Genomic DNA, 14,592 nt, shown 5'->3' on the forward strand with positions numbered 1-14,592 from the left:
AGTGGCACAATGACATAGTGTGGAGGTGGCAACAGCAGCATGAGAGGACATGAGTTGTGATACGGCAACAGCATCAGGAAACCACAGAGTGACCCAGTGACAGAGTGGGAAGGTGGGTGGCAATAACAGTACCTGCTGACAATGGTATGTGTAAGAAGGGGCACTTGGCATTAGATGTGTGGCATCAGGCGGGTGGAAGCATCAGAATAGTAGCTGAGGCAGGTAGCCAGAAGAAACCGGTCTGCTTTGTCAAGGTTTGGGTGAGGCAGCCTGGATAATCTAATCTGATGCATCAGGGATTGGTGGGTGGAAATCCTGGCTTATCCACGCCTGATTCATCTTGACAAAGGTCAGTCTCTCCACATTTTGGGTGGACAGGAGAGTTTTCCTTGGGGTAACTATGGCCCCCGCCGCACTAAACACTCGCTCTGATGTCACAGGATAGCTTTACCAGAGCAAACTCGGCCAGTTGCGGCCACAAATCCAGTTTGGCTGCCCAGTAGTCCAGTGGATCTTTAATGTGGTAGAGAGCCAGAAGTCATCCCTCTGCCGAATGGTGACAATTCATCTGTCACTACCCAAGCAAGTGATCGCACAGCGGGCCATTTCAGCAAGTGACTCGGAGGGACTCCCTGCCTCCATCTCCACTGCATATTGCCACAGTGTGCCTGCCTCACTGTGGCTGTGGCAATCTGCCTCATCTCCTTCTTCCTCTCTGGCTGCTCCTGCTCCTCCTCTCCTGTCACCTGTGTAGAAAAAACACCCATTTCGCTACATATTGCTTGTGCTCCAATGTCCTCTTCCTCCAGTTCAGCCCCCACAGTGCTCATGTGCCCGTGAGATAAAGGCGCCACGTCTCCAATTCCCTGACCAGCCAAATTTACAAGCATCTGTTCCAGGATATGAAGTAGTGGAATGACGTTGTTCATCCTGTAGTCCTGGTGACTGACAAATAACGTGGCATCCTCAAAGAGCCTGAGCAAATGGCAGGTGTCACGCATGAGCTGCCACTGGCTGACATCAAAGTTACACAGGTGAGTACTCCTGTCTGCTTGGAACATCAAGAAATCGTTTATGGCCTTTCTCTGTTCGTATTGTCGATCCAACATATGGAAAGTGGAATTCCAACGGGTGGAAACCTCGCATATCAGCCTATGTTGGGGGATGCCGTTCTGCCGCTAAAGCTCAAGGAGGGTGTGTTTGGCAGTGTACGAGTGGCTGAAGTGCATGCATGGCTCAGCCCTCCTTGACATAGCACCAAAACCATGTTCTTCCCGTTGTCGGTCACCATGGTTATGAATTTGAGTTATTGAGGAGAAAGCCAGGATTTGATTTCTTGATGAAGGACACGGAGCAGCTCCTCCAAAATGTGACTCCGTTCGCCCTAGGCAAACGAGGTGTAGAACAGCATGACACCGCCATGCCCTGTATATGTGGTATGCTGGAGGAGCACTGTGAATTGTCCCTGCAGTGGAGGCTGAGGACACGGTGGTGGATGAGGAGGCAGAGGCGGACATTGTCGCAGGACCAACGGCGTGAAAACGTGGAGGCAGCAGCGGCATCATCTGGCCAAGTTGATGGTGTGGCTTGGCAGGAACCACATTCACCCAGTGGGCTATAAAGAACATGTATTGTCCCTGACCGTAGTTACACACGTCGGTGCTGCCGTGCACTTTGGCAGACACTGACAGGCTCAAGGACTGGCCCACCTATGATGGCTTGGGACTCTCCACCTCCACCACTTGCAAAGGAGGCACTGCAGCACTAGCAACTTGGCCAGGAGCACGTTCAGCTTCTGCGCTATAGGATGACCACACGCGTATTGCTGTCTCTTGGCGATCGCTTCGGTGACCAACTGCTGACGAAATGAGTGATGAGGAGTAGGAGGACGAGGAGCAGGAGCATCAAGACCGGTAGATGATGGGAAGGACAGACAGCTCCCTTCTAGTGATGAGCAAGAGGTGCCATATTCGATTTCGCGATATATCGCGAATATTCGAGTGAATATTCGTGTTATATTCGTCGAAATCGAATATTCGTAATTATTTCAATTTTTCGCGAATAATATGCAATTATTTTAATCGCGTGTTGCGATTTTTCCAGTATAATAGTATAAGGCAATGGTATTTTACGAAATTTCGTACTATTGCTCTAACTTCGTCTTTTAGAATATTACGAATATTCTAAAAGACGAAGTTAGAGCAATATTACGAAATTTCGTAAAATACACATATATATAGTAATTTAGCTAATATAGTGCTATAATCATTTTTTTTTCTTTCATTTTTTTTCCCTCTTCTGAACTTAAGCTTTGTAAAATATGTACACTGTTAAAAAAAGTTAATATAGCAGTATATTAGCTAAATTACAATATATATGTGTATTTTTACGAAATTTCGTAATATTGCTCTAACTTCATCTTTTAGAATATTCGTAATATTCTAAAAGACGAAGTTAGAGCAATAGTACGAAATTTTGTAAAATACACATATATGGAATATAGCAGTGCGAAGCTGAAATTGCGATGCGATTAATATAACACGAAATAATCGCATGGTGATTTCTACTTAGTACTGCTATAGTCCATATTCGGCGAATATGGAATATAGCAGTACTATACTTCGAGTTATATTCATCGCATGGCGATTTCAACTGATGGACTATAGCAGTACTAAGTAGAAATCACCATGTGATTATTTCGTGTTATATTAATCGCATCGCAATTTCAGCTTCGCACTGCTATATTCCATATATGTGTATTTTACGAAATTTCCTACTATTGCTCTAACTTCGTCTTTTTGAATATTACGAATATTCTAAAAGACGAAGTTAGAGCAATATAACGAAATTTCGTAAAATACACATATATATTGTAATTTAGCTAATATACAGCTATATTAATTTTTTTTAACAGTGTACATATTTTACAAAACTTAAGTTCAGAAGAGGGAAAAAAAAAGAAAGAAAAAAAAAATGATTACAGCACTATATTAGCTAAATTACAATATATATGTGTATTTTACGAAATTTCGTAATATTGCTCTAACTTCGTCTTTTATAATATTCGTAATATTCTAAAAGACGAAGTTAGAGCAATAGTACGAAATTTCATTAAATACACATATATGGAATATAGCAGTGCGAAGCTGAAATTGTGATGCGATTAATATAACACGAAATAATCGCATGGTGATTTCAACGTAATTCTCTAATCCTACAGTACATTCTAGTATATGGAGCGTCCCCATGGTGATGGGAACGCTCCATGAGCATGGCAACGGGCACTGAATGGAGCATTAAAAAAAAACAAAAAAAAAACGAATATTCGATTTCGCGAATATATAGCACTATATTCTAAATATTCGCGAAATCTCGAAATCGCGATATTCGAGAAATATATTCGCATTTCGAATATTCGCGCTCAACACTACTCCCTTCGGCTGAAGTGGTGGGGTCTTGACTGTCTGAAATCGGGAGCGTGCCACTTGATGCAGGAGTTGGTGCGGCAGGCTGGACCACCACACCGGAGTCACGGCTCTCCCAGTCCATTTTTTGGACACTGCATATGTTGACGCTGGGCCGTGGTGCCAACATTACATTGGCACCCTGGCCACACTTCACCTTCTGCAGACATATTCGGTAAATGGCCATATTCACCTCCTCCGATGGCTTAACAAAAAACTGCCACACCGCCGAGTCGGTGATTTTACCCCCAACACTCCACACTGACTGACTGCTACTTTCCAGGCAGGTAGGCTTCTGCAAAGTGGGTGGCCTACCCCAGGCACGTTTCGGTCCCGACCTCCCACTGCTGCCATCCTGCTTACTCCCGGCCACGCTACCGACTTGCTGGCTCCGCCGCTGCTTCATGCGCAAGCTGCCACTCTTTTCCCAATGATGATGAATCCCCTTTGTCACCCTTCTCCCATTTACGATGAGCTACATCATCATCGAGTACTGTCTGCACGTCACTGATGTCCTCCTAAACGGTCTCTGAGCCAGGAGCCTAACCACTCGCAACACCAGCTCCCACGTCACTCTCCTCATCACTACTTGCCAGCCTACCGGAGGAAGCGACGGATGTCTCCTCCATTTCTAAGGAGCTTAGCTGACTGTCCTCTAGTAGCTTGTCCTGGCTGTATAGTGGAGCTGAGCCCACGGCATATAATACTTGTCTGGCTGAGGGAGTAGAAAAGGCCAGAGGAAGGTTGAGGACAGGAGAGGCACAGAGCCTGCTCCTGGGCCATGCAAACTAAGGGTTGTGATTGACCAACCCACCGACTCTTGGCTGGCGGTGTCTGATGTCACTTGGGACGAAGTGGATGACCGTGTCAACAATTTAAACACCTCTGGGTTGCTGGTCAAGACACGACCACTAGATGATACCTGGAGCTCAGGCCTCTCAGAGTGACCCCTGCTGCCACGCCCTCTTACTTTGCTGTGACCTGTGCCTGCACCAGAAACATTTAGGACTCTGCCCCTCCCCTGTACAGGGCCTGGCACTTCTCTGTCTGACATACTGTTAGATCAAATAAATAAATACAAAGGAAATGAATACACCCCAAAAAAGGCTTTAAAACATATAAATGCACCGCTGAATGGCTAATAAGACTATTTTCCCCACTAATACACCTCAAAAAAGGCTTTAGAACATATAACTGCACTGCTGAACGGCTAATAAGACTTTTTTCCACTAATACACCCCAAAAAATGCTGTAATTTTGTCACTTCACCGCACAATGGCAAATAATCAATTTTTCCCCACTAATACACCACAAAAAAGGCTTTAAAACATATACAGTGGATATAAAAAGTCTACACACCCCTGTTAAAATGTCCGGTTTCTGTGATGTCAAAAAATGAGACAAAAATAAATCATTTCAGAACTTTTTCCACCTTTAATGTGACCTATAAACTGTACAACTCAATTGAAAAACAAGCTGAAATCTTTTAGGTAGAGGGAAGAAAAATATAAAAATAAAATAATATGGTTGCATAAGTGTGCACACCCTTAAACTAATACCTTGTTGAAGCACTTTTAGATTTTTTTTACAGCACTCAGTCTTTTTGGGTATGAATCTATCAGCATGGCACATTTTGACTTGGCAAGATTTGCCCACACTTCTTTGTAAAAACACTCCAAATCTGTCAGATTGCGAGGGCATCTCCTGTGCACAGCCCATTTCAGATCACCCCACAGATTTTCAATCGGATTCAGGTCTGGGCTCTGGCTGGGCCTTTCCAAAATGTTAATCTTCTTCTGGTGAAGCCATTCCTTTGTTGATTTGGATGTATGCTTTGGGTCAGGGCCGGTGCAAGGATTTTTGCCAACACAAGCGAAGCTACATTTTGGCGCCCCTCTTCCCCCACGCTTCTCCTCTGTGTGGTCCTGGTATCTTCTCTCTGCTTCAGACAATGGCTGGTTTAAGGACCATATTTTTCACCCTCTAAGACACACCTAGGTTTTAGAGGAGGATAATAAGAAAAAAATATTTTCCATTACACCTCAGGTCAGACCAGCAATCAGACCCCCAATGTTAATCAGACCTCAGCTCACAGCCCCAATCAGACCCCCAATGTTAATCAGACCTCAGATCAGAACCCCATGTCAGACATCATCCCCCAGCCATGAGCCCCCAATGTCAGCCATCAGACCCCCATGTCACATTTCTCCCCCTCCATGTCACATTTTTCCGCCCTCCCCCAGGGTGCGCCCTAAGGCGGCCGCTTGGTCTGCCTTATGGTAGCACCGGCCCTGCTTTGGGTCGTTGTTATGCTGAAACATGAAGTTCTTCTTCATGTACAGCTTTCTAGCAGAAGCCTGAAGGTTTTGTGCCAATATTGACTGGTATTTGGAACTGTTCATAATTCCCTCTAGCTTAACTAAGGCCCCAGTTCCAGCTGAAGAAAAACAGCCCCAAAGCATGATGCTGCCACCACCATGCTTCACTGTGGGTATGGTTCTTTTGGTGATGTGCAGTGTTGTTTTTGCGCCAAACATATCTTTCGGAATTATGTCCAACAAGTTCAACCTTGGTTTCATCAGACCATAACACCTTTTTCCACATGCTTTTGGGAGACTTCAGATGTGTTTTTGCAAAATGTAGCCTGGCTTGGATGTTTTTCTTCTTAAGAAAAGGCTTCCGTCTTGCCACTCTACCCAGACGTATGAAGAATACGGGAGATTGTTGTCACATGTGCCACAGAGCCAGTACTTGCCAGATATTCCTGCAGCTCCTTTAATGTTGCTGTAGGCCTCTTGGTTGCCTCCTAGACCAGTTTTCTTCTCCTCTTTTCATCAATTTTGGAGGGACGTCCAGTTCTTGGTAATGTCACTGTTGTGCCATATTTTCTTCACTTGATGATGACTGTCTTCACTGTGTTCCATGGTATAGCTAATGCATTAGAAATTCATTTGTACCCTTCTCCTGACTGATACCTTTTATCAATAAGATACCTCTGATGCTTTGGAAGCTCTCTGTGGACCATGGCTTTTGCTGTGGGATGCGACTAAGAAAATTTCAGGAAAGACCAACTAGAGCAGCTGAACTTTATTTGGGGTTTATCAAAGGCACTTTAAATGATGGCAGGTGTATGCTAACTCCTATTTAACATGATTTTGAATGTGATTGCTTAATTATGAACACAGCTACAACCACATTTTTTTTTTTCTTCCCTCTACCTAAAATATTTATGTATAGTTTATAGGTCACAGGTGGAAAAAGTTCTGAAATGATTTATATTTGTCTAATTTTTTTACAGCAGAGAAACCTGACATTTTAACAGGGGTGTGTAGACTTTTTATATCCACTGTAACTGCACCTCTGAATGGCTAATAAGCCCTTTTTTTCCCCCAATAATACACCCTAAAATATGCTTTAGAACATATAACTGCACCGCACAACGGCTAATAAGATGTACAAATATTTCCTAGTAATACACCCTGTTAATGGCTGTATCACACAGCACTTGCACCCCAATAACAAGAAAGGTTGGCTGGAAGTATAAAGGTATCATCTATTGCGAACCTAAAAGCAGCAGTATAATGGCAATGTGGATCCCCAGTCAGTACAGCAAGGTGTAATAGGATTGTTCCTTACTCCCCTGTTGGACCCTGTTCTCCTTTTATAGTGTGGAATAATTCCTTCTTATCCTTTCCCTACACTTCTAATGATCTTTCCCTGAACTTCTATTCAGCCATAAAAAAGTATTTTCTACCACTTTCCCTAGCGCCTACTAATGTCTCTCCCTACTGGAAAATGGCTGAATCCAAGATGGCTGAGGGTATTTATAGGGCTGTGACATCACAGGGGCTGGCTGCTGATTGGCTGCATGCATGGCATTGTGGGTGATCCCTTGTTACCAGAGATTTTTGCTCCATGTCCTAACACGCGCAGCAGCCATTTTTTGGAAAAAATGTGATTCATTACCACGAAGCGTAAGGAAGTTCAGATTCAGTGCGAATCAAATTTTTCCTGAAATTCGGATTGAATTTCACTTCGTCAACTTCTATTCGCTCATCTCTAATCATTAGTTGTGTCAAAGTGACATGTTTTGCTATGGGTAAACGCACGGCTGCTGGTGTTAGTAAACACTGCACTGTCGGAATTTTATTTTTTAAATAGTTAAAAAAAATTGCTTGCATACACAAATACTTTGCAGCGTCATCCTGTCTACTGATTTGAACAATGGCTTATGACGTTTTGAGAAATTCACCCAAATAAAGTTGCCAGAAATTTGGATTTGTTTTAAACACAAATTTTGGGAAAATTTTGGTTGAATTTTATTCGAACCGTATCAATTTACTTATCTCTAATTACAAATTAATACTGTATTTATGTGTATTATACAGAAATATATGCAAATGATAATGTGTGCTACTTATTACTAGAAGCAAAGGGTACATTTCATTTTGTGACTACTTTTTAGTGGTACCAGAATAGCTTTTTTTATGTTGTCCACCATGTGGTATAAATATTGTGATAATTTTATTCTGAAGGTCATTGATTACTGTGATATCCACTTTATTAAGTATGTAGGAAGGCACAAGGAACCATTGTTGAGGGTAAATACGTGTCACCAAGGTTCCTGGCCTCGGTGAAGTAGGAGCCAGTATTTTCAGATGTGTCAACAGCAGTAGGTGGTTGACACTTTGTTTATTTAGAATAGCTGATCCAGGAGATCCAGGCTCTTACTGGGAGTAGTCATAGTGCTGGGTGGGTGACTACTCCCCACATTCCAGGCCAGGTTTTGACTGAAGTTGCAGTGCCTGAAAGATTGAGGACAGTGAAGTCAACATATACCCCGTGGGGTTACGGTACTGTGCAAAACCATACCTGTGTTGTGCTATAGATATGGGACTTTATTGTTTCTTTGAGGCCAGCTGGAGCAAGCCGGTCACTGACATTTACTGCTTATTGTTTTGTCAAGAATAAAAGACAACCGTTTCTTTGCTTTTACCGCTAAAAGGCTGCTGCTGTGTTATTATCTGAAGGCTACCATTGGGGCAGATCCCTACAAGTATTATAGGTTTTAATTAGAGTTGAGCGGACACCTGGATGTTCGGGTTCGAGAAGTTCGGCCGAACTTCCAGAAACCCGATCCGAACTTCGTCCCGAACCCGAACCCCATTAAAGTCAATGGGGACCCGAACTTTTCGGCACTAAAAAGGCTGTAAAACAGCCCAGGAAAGGGCTAGAGGGCTGCAAAAGGCAGCAACATGTAGGTAAATCCCCTGCAAACAAATGTGGATAGGGAAATGAATTAAAATAAAAATTAAATAAATAAAAATTTACCAAAATCAATTAGAGAGAGGTCCCATAGCAGAGAATCTGGCTTCACGTCACCCACCACTGGAACAGTCCATTCTCAGATATTTAGGCCCCGGCACCCAGGCAGAGGAGAGAGGTCCCGTGACAGAGAATCTGGCTTCATGTCAGCAGAGAATCAGTCTTCATGTCATAGCAGAGAATCAGGCTTCACGTCAGCCACCAATGCAACAGTCCATTGTCAGATATTTAGGCCCAGCGCCCAGGCAGAGGAGAGAAGTCCCGTAACAGAGAATCTGGCTTCATGTCAGCAGAGAATCAGTCTTCATGTCATAGCAGAGAATCAGGCTTCACGTCACCCACCACTGCAACAGTCCATTTTCATAAATTTAGGCCCAGCACCCAGGCAGAGGAGAGAGGTCCCGTAACAGACAATCTGGCTTCATGTCAGCAGAGAATCAGTCTTCATATCATAGCAGAGAATCAGGCTTCATGTCAGCCACCAATGCAACAGTCCATTGTCATTGTCAGATATTTAGGCCCAGCACCCAGGCAGAGGAGAGAGGTCCCGTAACAGACAATCTGGCTTCATGTCAGCAGAGAATCAGTCTTCATGTCATAGCAGAGAATCAGGCTTCACGTCACCCACCACTGCAACAGTCCATTTTCATAAATTTAGGCCCAGCACCCAGGCAGAGGAGAGAGGTCCCGTAACAGACAATCTGGCTTCATGTCAGCAGAGAATCAGTCTTCATATCATAGCAGAGAATCAGGCTTTACGTCAGCCACCAATGCAACAGTCCATTGTCAGATATTTAGGCCCAGCACCCAGGCAGAGGAGAGAGGTCCCGTAACAGACAATCTGGCTTCATGTCAGCAGAGAATCAGTCTTCATATCATAGCAGAGAATCAGGCTTCACGTCACCCACCACTGCAACAGTCCATTTTCATAAATTTAGGCCCAGCACCCAGGCAGAGGAGAGAGGTCCCGTAACAGACAATCTGGCTTCATGTCAGCAGAGAATCAGTCTTCATATCATAGCAGAGAATCAGGCTTCACGTCACCCACCACTGCAACAGTCCATTTTCATAAATTTAGGCCCAGCACCCAGGCAGAGGAGAGAGGTCCCGTAACAGACAATCTGGCTTCATGTCAGCAGAGAATCAGTCTTCATGTCATAGCAGAGAATAAGGCTTCACGTCACCCACCACTGCAACAGTCCATTTTCATAAATTAAGGCCCAGCACCCAGGCAGAGGAGAGAGGTCCCGTAACAGACAATCTGGCTTCATGTCAGCAGAGAATCAGTCTTCATATCATAGCAGAGAATCAGGCTTCACGTCAGCCACCAATGCAACAGTCCATTGTCAGATATTTAGGCCCAGCACCCAGGCAGAGGAGAGAGGTCCCGTAACAGACAATCTGACTTCATGTCAGCAGAGAATCAGTCTTCATGTCATAGCAGAAAATCAGGCTTCACGTCAGACACCAATGCAACAGTCCATTGTCAGATATTTAGGCCCAGCACCCAGGCAGAGGAGAGAGGTCCCGTAACAGACAATCTGGCTTCATGTCAGCAGAGAATCAGTCTTCATGTCATAGCAGAGAATCAGGCTTCACGTCACCCACCACTGCAACAGTCCATTTTCATAAATTTAGGCCCAGCACCCAGGCAGAGGAGAGAGGTCCCGTAACAGACAATCTGGCTTCATGTCAGCAGAGAATCAGTCTTCATATCATAGCAGAGAATCAGGCTTCACGTCAGCCACCAATGCAACAGTCCATTGTCAGATATTTAGGCCCAGCACCCAGGCAGAGGAGAGAGGTCCCGTAACAGACAATCTGGCTTCATGTCAGCAGATAATCAGTCTTCATATCATAGCAGAGAATCAGGCTTCACGTCAGCCACCAATGCAACAGTCCATTGTCAGATATTTAGGCCCAGCACCCAGGCAGAGGAGAGAGGTCCCGTAACAGACAATCTGGCTTCATGTCAGCAGAGAATCAGTCTTCATGTCATAGCAGAGAATCAGGCTTCACGTCACCCACCACTGCAACAGTCCATTTTCATAAATTTAGGCCCAGCACCCAGGCAGAGGAGAGAGGTCCCGTAACAGACAATCTGGCTTCATGTCAGCAGAGAATCAGTCTTCATATCATAGCAGAGAATCAGGCTTCACGTCACCCACCACTGCAACAGTCCATTTTCATAAATTTAGGCCCAGCACCCAGGCAGAGGAGAGAGGTCCCGTAACAGAGGATCTGGCTTCATGTCAGCAGAGAATTAGTCTGCATGTCATAGCAGAAAATCAGGCTTCACGTCAGCCACCACTGCTACAGTCCATTGTCAGATATTTAGGCCCAGCACCCAGGCAGAGGAGAGAGGTCCCATAACAGAGGATCTGGCTTCATGTCAGCAGAGAATTAGTCTGCATGTCATAGCAGAGAATCAGGCTTCACGTCACCCAACATTGGAACAGTCCATTGGCATATATTTAGGCCCCGGCACCCAGACAGAGGAGAGGTTCATTCAACTTTGGGTAGCCTCGCAATATAATGGTAAAATGAAAATAAAAATAGGATTGAATGAGGAAGTGCCCTGGAGTACAATAATATATGGTTAAGGGGAGGTAGTTAATGTCTAATCTGGACAAGGGACGGACAGGTCCTGTGGGATCCATGCCTGGTTCATTTTTATGAACGTCAGCTTGTCCACATTGGCTGTAGACAGGCGGCTGCGTTTGTCTGTAATGACGCCCCCTGCCGTGCTGAATACACGTTCAGACAAAACGCTGGCCGCCGGGCAGGCCAGCACCTCCAAGCCATAAAAGGCTAGCTCTGGCCACGTGGACAATTTAGAGACCCAGAAGTTGAATGGGGCCGAACCATCAGTCAGTACGTGGAGGGGTGTGCACACGTACTGTTCCACCATGTTAGTGAAATGTTGCCTCCTGCTAACACGTTGTGTATCAGGTGGTGGTGCAGTTAGCTGTGGCGTGTTGACAAAACTTTTCCACATCTCTGCCATGCTAACCCTGCCCTCAGAGGAGCTGGCCGTGACACAGCTGCCTTGGCGACCTCTTGCTCCTCCTCTGCCTTGGCCTTGGGCTTCCACTTGTTCCCCTGTGACATTTGGGAATGCTCTAAGTAGCGCGTCTACCAACGTGCGCTTGTACTCGCGCATCTTCCTATCACGCTCCAGTGCAGGAAGTAAGGTGGGCACATTGTCTTTGTAGCGTGGATCCAGCAGGGTGGCAACCCAGTAGTCCGCACAGGTTAAAATGTGGGCAACTCTGCTGTCGTTGCGCAGGCACTGCAGCATGTAGTCGCTCATGTGTGCCGGGCTGCCCAGGGGTAAGGACAAGCTGTCCTCTGTGGGAGGCGTATCGTCATCGTCCTGCCTTTCCCCCCAGCCACGCACCAGTGATGGACCCGAGCTGCGTTGGGTGCCACCCCGCTGTGACCATGCTTCATCCTCATCCTCCTCCACCTCCTCCTCATCCTCGTCCTCCTCGTCCTCCAGTAGTGGGCCCTGGCTGGCCACATTTGTACCTGGCCTCTGCTGTTGCAAAAAACCTCCCTCTGAGTCACTTCGAAGAGACTGGCCTGAAAGTGCTAAAAATGACCCCTCTTCCTCCTCCTCCTCCTCCTCCTGGGCCACCTCCTCTTCCATCATCGCCCTAAGTGTTTTCTCAAGGAGACATAGAAGTGGTATTGTAACGCTGATAACGGCGTCATCGCCACTGGCCATGTTGGTGGAGTACTCGAAACAGCGCAACAGGGCACACAGGTCTCGCATGGAGGCCCAGTCATTGGTGGTGAAGTGGTGCTGTTCCGCAGTGCGACTGACCCGTGCGTGCTGCAGCTGAAACTCCACTATGGCCTGCTGCTGCTCGCACAGTCTGTCCAGCATGTGCAAGGTGGAGTTCCACCTGGTGGGCACGTCGCATATGAGGCGGTGAGCGGGAAGGCCGAAGTTACGCTGTAGCGCAGACAGGCGAGCAGCGGCAGGATGTGAACGCCGGAAGCGCGAACAGACGGCCCGCACTTTATGCAGCAGCTCTGACATGTCGGGGTAGTTGTGAATGAACTTCTGCACCACCAAATTCAGCACATGCGCCAGGCAAGGGATGTGCGTCAAACCGGCTAGTCCCAGAGCTGCAACGAGATTTCGCCCATTATCGCACACCACCAGGCCGGGCTTGAGGCTCACCGGCAGCAACCACTCGTCGGTCTGTTGTTCTATACCCCGCCACAACTCCTGTGCGGTGTGGGGCCTGTCCCCCAAACATATGAGTTTCAGAATGGCCTGCTGACGTTTACCCCGGGCTGTGCTGAAGTTGGTGGTGAAGGTGTGTGGCTGACTGGATGAGCAGGTGGAAGAAGAGGAGGAGGAAGCCGAGAAGGAGGAGGTGGCAACAGGAGGCAAAGAATGTTGCCCTGCGATCCTTGGCGGCGGAAGGACGTGCGCCAAACAGCTCTCCGCCTGGGGCCCAGCTGCCACTACATTTACCCAGTGTGCAGTTAGGGAGATATAGCGTCCCTGGCCGTGCTTACTGGTCCACGTATCTGTGGTTAGGTGGACCTTGCTACAGATGGCGTTGCGCAGTGCACACTTGATTTTATCGGATACTTGGTTGTGCAGGGAAGGCACGGCTCTCTTGGAGAAGTAGTGGCGGCTGGGAACAACATACTGTGGGACAGCAAGCGACATGAGCTGTTTGAAGCTGTCTGTGTCCACCAGCCTAAATGACAGCATTTCATAGGCCAGTAGTTTAGAAATGCTGGCATTCAGGGCCAGGGATCGAGGGTGGCTAGGTGGGAATTTACGCTTTCTCTCAAATGTTTGTGAGATGGAGAGCTGAACGCTTCCGCGTGACATGGTTGAGACGCTTGGTGACGGAGGTGGTGGTGGTGTTGGTGGTACATCCCCTGTTTGCTGGGCGGCAGGTGCCAACGTTCCTCCAGAGGCAGAGGAAGAGGCCGAGGCGGCAGCAGCAGAAGAGGCCGAGGCGGCAGAAGCAGAAGAGGCCGAGGCGGCAGCAGCAGAAGAGGTAGCAGGGGGAGCCTGAGTGACTTCCTTGGTTTTAAGGTGTTTACTCCACTGCAGTTCGTGCTTTGCATGCAGGTGCCTGGTCATGCAGGTTGTGCTCAGGTTCAGAACGTTAATGCCTCGCTTCAGGCTCTGATGGCACAGCGTGCAAACCACTCGGGTCTTGTCGTCAGCACATTGTTTGAAGAAGTGCCATGCCAGGGAACTCCTTGAAGCTGCCTTTGGGGTGCTCGGTCCCAGATGGCGGCGGTCAGTAGCAGGCGGAGTCTCTTGGCGGCGGGTGTTCTGCTTTTGCCCACTGCTCCCTCTTTTGCTACGCTGTTGGCTCGGTCTCACCACTGCCTCTTCCTCTGAACTGTGAAAGCCACATGGACCTTCATTCCATGTGGGGTCTAGGACCTTATCGTCCCCTGCATCGTCTACCACCCAGTCTTGATCCCTGACCTCCTGTTCAGTCTGCACACTGCAGAAAGACGCAGCAGTTGGCACCTGTGTTTCGTCATCATCAGAGACATGCTGAGGTGGTATTCCCATGTCCTCATCATCAGGAAACATAAGTGGTTGTGCGTCAGTGCAGTCTATGTCTTCCACCGCTGGGGAAGGGCTAGGTGGATGCCCTTGGGAAACCCTGCCAGCAGAGTCTTCAAACAGCATAAGAGACTGCTGCATAACTTGAGGCTCAGACAGTTTCCCTGATATGCATGGGGGTGATGTGACAGACTGATGGGGTTGGTTTTGAGGCGCCATCTGTGCGCTTTCTGCAGAAGACTG

This window comes from Bufo gargarizans, chromosome 5 (assembly GCF_014858855.1).
Source record: "Bufo gargarizans isolate SCDJY-AF-19 chromosome 5, ASM1485885v1, whole genome shotgun sequence".
Lineage (NCBI taxonomy): Eukaryota > Metazoa > Chordata > Amphibia > Anura > Bufonidae > Bufo > Bufo gargarizans.